Below are 5,838 nucleotides of genomic sequence, written 5' to 3'. Positions count from 1 at the left end.
TTAATATGAGAAGAACCCCAAGGAACTACGCTGGTGAAACGCAAACAACGCAGGTGGTCAACACACGTCACCCGGACACTGGGACAGAGGACCCCCACAACACTGGTGGAGAATAGCGGCAGAATTCCGGTCTCGCAGCCAAGCTAGTGGTGAGTGACATTATACAAAACTTTGAATCGATTTATAAAAACTCTGGTTTATGTTTTATAACCAACCCGTTAAACGAAAAGCACAACTGTTGGGGATGGCAAACGCGGGACAGCAAGTGGCCGTGGGACCAGCCAATCCGGCTGTAGGACAAGACGACGACAATGATAGCGACGATGAAATAATCATTGTCCCGAAAGGCGTAAGCGGGCTGAAACCAGAACATTTTGACGGAACAAATGATCCGGAACCATGGTTAGACGCATTTTTACAATACGTAAAACTCATGGCATGGAGTGACCGTCAGATACTGAGGAGCTTTCCCTTGTTTTTGAGGGGAGAAGCTCGCTCTTGGTATTTAGGTGTCGATAAAGATAAGAAACGCGTGTGGAATGATTTATTACAAGCGTTTAATCAGCGATATAATAACCCGGATCGAAAAATGCTAAAAACTCACCAGCTGAAACACATGCGCATGGTTTCAGGCCAAACAGTAGACAATTTCGCAGACGATGTTAAACGGAGAGCGAATGAATTGGAATTACCCGCGCATGTGACGTTGAGTACGTTTATTGACGGTCTCTCCGCGGACATTCGCAAAATCGTTTGGACGCAAATGCCAGAGGATCTGGACAAAGCCATCAAAATGGCTAGTAACGTAGTCCAGATGTTGAAAATAGATGGCCCTGGTGTTCATCAAGTCGAGACAGCCAACGCGGAGTGGGACGAACTGAAAACAAGAATAAATCAGCTAGAAATTAAACAACGAAAGGAGGAGACGATGGCACAGGAAAGTCGGGCTCTTACGGGAATTCAACGACCGTTTGAAGCGATTACGTACGCGCGAGATGGAGCTACAAACAATAGATTTCGTTACCCTACGTTTAGAGGTCGATGTTACAGGTGTAACATAATTGGACATATGGCTAGAAATTGCAGGGGGCCAGCGAAATCTACCTTCGCAACGGAAAATAGAAACATCATTTGTTATCAATGTGGTTTACCTGGACATATTAGCAGATATTGCCGTCGGAATACGAATCGACAACAGCGGACTAATTAGGGCTGTAGCAAGGATGGCTTAGGGCAGCTGTCCAGAGCTATACAAACAGAGAATGCCCAAGTATTGTATGAGGTAGGATCGGGGATAACGGGGGATAGTGGGCGCTCACAGACAAAATTGAAATCTCACAAACAAAACTTGACAAAGAAGAAAATTTTGAAAGAAAAACCAAAAGTATTATGCTCTGAGCGCCCACTGTCCTTAAATTGTGTTATTTTTGATGAACGGATGGATGTTTTGATTGATACAGGAGCAACTCGAAGTGTCATATCATATGAATACTTTTTGAAATTAAGATCCACGGTATTAGTAACGCCGTTAGAATATGACGGTTATAAATATGCTACGGTAGCTGATGGGGGTACATTAGAAATATTCGGTATTGTTAAATTAAATCTTAAAATGGAATCAAGGGTTGTTAAGCAAGAATTTCTGATATTAAGGAAATTGGCTCACCCATGTATTCTAGGCATGGATTTCATTAACAGTCAGGGTGTGGTTATTGACACTCCGAGAAAGCTCCTACATCTGTCATCCGGTCACTCAATACCTCTTCACGAGGGGGCAAAGGTACAATTACAAATTTGTATAGTAGCTAACGATACGGTCACAATTCCGCCTGGTACACAGGTGCAGATAAAAGCAAAAATGAAGGGGACGGGAAGAAAGGACGGTGTAGGTTTTGTTCAACAGTCCGCTAGATTATGGGATAAATATGGTATTATGGGTGCGGCTAGTATATCTAATATTAAAAGTGGGGTATTACCTGTGCAAGTGTGTAATCCATCAAATTATTCAAAACGGTTAAAAAAGGGTGCCATTTTAGGAGATGTTACTCTCATCGATTTAGATGCTCCTATCGCAGACGGGTCATATATGACAATTGATAGTGAAGGTATTTCCACGCCTCAACCTGAAAATCAAAACGATATATTAGATAGTGTGGAAACGGGAGACATATCGGTACAGCAAAAAGCTGATTTAAAATCATTATTGGAAGAATACAGAGATAGGTTTGCAGAAGGGATATTGGAGTTGGGAACCGCAAAGGGGGTTGAATGCAATATTGAGACTGAAAATGAGGTGCCTATTCGGTCACGACCATATCGGGTTCCATTAGCGTTGAGGGATATTTTAGATAAGCAGATTGATGAACTTAAAAAGCAAGGCGTTATTGAAGATTCAAATTCAAATTATAGTTCTCCCGCACTTTTGGTACCAAAACCAGATGGGTCATATCGATTGTGTATTGATTTTAGGCGATTAAATAAGGTATTAAAATTGCAAACATTACATCCAATACCTCATATCTTTGACACCTTAACTATGTGTGGCACCGCTAGGCCAAAAATATTTTCTTCTCTAGATTTAAGAAGTGGTTATTTTCAGATCCCGATTTCACAAGAGTCTCGTCACAAAACGGCGTTCGTAACGCCTACTGGTCATTACCAATTTACTAGATTACCCATGGGCATAGCATCGGCCCCTAGTATTTTTCAATCCATTATGGCTCGCCTCTTACATTCATTAGGGGACTCTGTTTTGGTTTATTTAGATGACCTTTTAGTATTTTCTACGTGTTGGGAGGATCACTTACAACATTTACGCCAACTTTTTGAAAGATTACGGGTGGCGGGGTTGACACTTAAACCCAGCAAATGTTTTATTGCTCGACCAAACTGTAAGTTTTTGGGTTTCTATTTAGACGGGGATGGCATTAGAACTAATCCCGAGAAAGTAAATGTGATTCGAAACTGCCCTGTGCCTACAAATCAAACTCAAGTTCGGTCTTTCCTAGGGGCTGCTAATTTCTATAGAAAATTCATTAAGAACTTTTCGGGGCGGGCACGACCATTGACACTATTGACGATAAAGGGTATACCATTTCTATGGTCTGACGATTGTCAGAAAGCGTTTGATGACTTGAAACAGGCACTTATAACAGCACCCGTGTTAGCATATCCTTCTCTGAAACGCAAGTTCAAGGTTCACTGCGACGCATCAAATTTTGCGATGGGATATTGTCTTGTACAGGAAGGAGACGACGGTCAAGAACACGTAATTGCATACGGTGGACGAGCGCTAACAAAACAAGAACAAGCATATTCCGCTAGTGAGCGGGAGTGTCTGGCGCTCATTTCAGCCATTAAGTATTATAAAGTATACCTGTATGGAAATCCTTTTACGGTGGTCACAGATCATAAAGCACTGTTGTGGTTAAAAAAGATGGAGGTCGATGGTCTCGCCTCAGGTCGGCTACAACGGTGGTGCATCTTCCTACAAGGATACCAATATGACGTTGAGTATCGGGCAGGAGTACAACATGCAGATGCGGATTTCTTGTCTAGATTAAGGTATCCGGAAATAGTGGCTGTTGACACAGGTAACGATGATATCTTGGTGAATTTGCCTATGGAACAACGTAAAGATAATGAGTTACGACCTATCATTGATTACCTATTAGACGGATCATTACCAAAAAATGATCGTTTGGCACGACGAATAATCTTGTCGCACGAAAGGTATATTCTGGACAACAAGGATAGTCTTCAATACTTGCAACATTTAAATCGCCGCCAATCTGCTCACTTCTCTCCTTGCTATGTGATACCAAAACAACTTCGCTTACAAATCCTGCAAGAAACACATGAGGTTTTTGGAGGACACAGTGGCATCAAGTCAACGTATATGCGTCTGAAAAATAGGTATTATTGGAATGGTATGTTTAACGATGTAAAGGATTTCTGCTTACGATGTAATGTCTGTCAACGGAAAGGGTTGTCTGCAAAAGAGGCTACTAAGGTTCCAATGCAAACGGTACGGGTGGAGCCAATTTTCCATAAATTTGCTATGGATATGGTGGGTCCCTTTCCGGTGTCTGACAAGGGGCATAAATATGTGTTGACATGTATTGAAACTTTTTCATCATATATGGAGGCATTTCCGCTTAAGACGGCATCGGCAGAAGAGGTCGCCGAAAGGTTGGTGGATGGTATCATTTTGAGATATGGGATGTTTTCTACTATACTTACCGACAATGGGTCAAACTTTATCTCAAAAGTCTTTCAACGAACGGCCATCCTCTTGGGGGGTAGAACAAAAACTACGTCCTCATATCATCCACAGGCGAATGGTGCTTTAGAAGTACAACATAGACATTTAAACAAATCAATAGCTAAGTTATTAGATGGACAAAGCCCGGGAAAGTGGGACTTATATCTGCAATCTGCGGTATTCGCAATGAATTCCTCAAATAATATCAATTCGACGTCATTCACGCCTTTTGAAATTGTTTTTGGGCGGATGCCTAAATTGCCCATGGAACTAGCCATATCAGCTCCAAAAAATGAATATGGGTCTCATGTGGCCTATTTTCAACACTTAATTAAGAAGATGGATATAGTACATGACATAGTTCGTAAGAATCGGGAACTGAGCAAAATAAAAATGAAGCAGCAGTACGATAAAAATGCTAAAGATATTCAGTTTGAAGTGGGGAGTAAGGTTTTTCTTTATTACCCACACTTGCCTACTGGGGCATCAAAGAAATTACATTCATTTTGGCTGGGCCCATATGAAATTATTGAAAAAATAGGAGAAGTTAATTACAGATTGAGAACGGATGATAATCGAAAGGTTAAAACATTAGTTCATGTAAATAGGTTGCGTCCGGTTTATGAATCTAAAAAACCGCCTACTTACGACTTACCGCAGACTATTGAAAAATTAGATGACTTACCAGGGAACCTCGCCATGGATGAAATCGTTTTGCCCCATAAGAGTCGCCATGTCAAAATCGGCATGACGCCCGCAATTGAACCTCCTACTTTGACGCAGAGGGACATGACGTTATCGAAGGGTCGCGAAAATATTGACGGGAAAGACGAGTCGATATACACTGTGTCTCGAATACTCAAACATAGAAGACGGGGAGGCAGGTTGTATTATTATGTCGCCTGGGAGGGTTATGCGGATAAGACTTGGGAACCGGAGGAGAATTTCTTGGATAGGTCGATCTTGACGGCATATCATCAAACAGCCAAGAAAAGACGGAAACGACGTGCATAGGATATTTGCCACGCACCCAACAGTTGTTGCGAAATTAATTAAGGATAATAGGAAAAATGAGTATGAGTATAAAGTTGCTGTGTTTTAAGAAATTGTTAGGAAATCAAGAAGTTATGATTTAAAATGTTGTTTTAGGAACCATGGTTCGGAGTATAGTTCATATCGTTATGATTTGGTCGTGGATAGGACCAATGGCTGCATGGGATGCAGAGCTACGGATGGGGGCTGGAGTAGTATTCCAGCCAGTTGACGAGATAAATGTAGCAGCAACAAAATGGGAACATAGTGTTATGATTCCTTTAGTAGATGTTTCCCGGTTTTCAATGACAATTCCTAATATGACGTGTGGAATGCCTAATGCCGAATGCCGACAAATAGAGAAAATGTTTCGCCTAATGCGTTTGCGTAAAATCCGAGCTGATCAAAAATTTAACAGTTCCAGGCGTATGATTGAATCATTATTACCTGTTGAAATTCCGAGTACAAGAAGAGAAGGCCGTATGAAACGAACACCGCTATCATTCATCGGAGATGTCGCCAGTTTGATTTTTGGGGTCGCC

At 41.6% G+C, this 5,838-nt stretch overlaps 1 long non-coding RNA gene across 1 annotated transcript; it reads right to left on the bottom strand.

The window, feature by feature from the left end:
• Positions 1–1,982: 1,982 nt before the first annotated feature.
• LOC141914326 (uncharacterized) lies at positions 1,983–3,783 on the bottom strand. Its single transcript, XR_012620775.1, has 3 exons — positions 3,668–3,783; positions 3,377–3,487; positions 1,983–2,123 (listed from the first exon to the last, which is right to left on the bottom strand). It is a non-coding gene; the product is annotated as an uncharacterized LOC141914326 (long non-coding RNA).
• Between the last annotated feature and the right edge of the window lie 2,055 nt (positions 3,784–5,838).

This window comes from Tubulanus polymorphus, chromosome 12 (assembly GCF_964204645.1).
Source record: "Tubulanus polymorphus chromosome 12, tnTubPoly1.2, whole genome shotgun sequence".
NCBI classification, from domain to species: Eukaryota; Metazoa; Nemertea; class Palaeonemertea; order Tubulaniformes; family Tubulanidae; genus Tubulanus; species Tubulanus polymorphus.
This window is presented reverse-complemented; position numbering and strand designations above follow the sequence as displayed.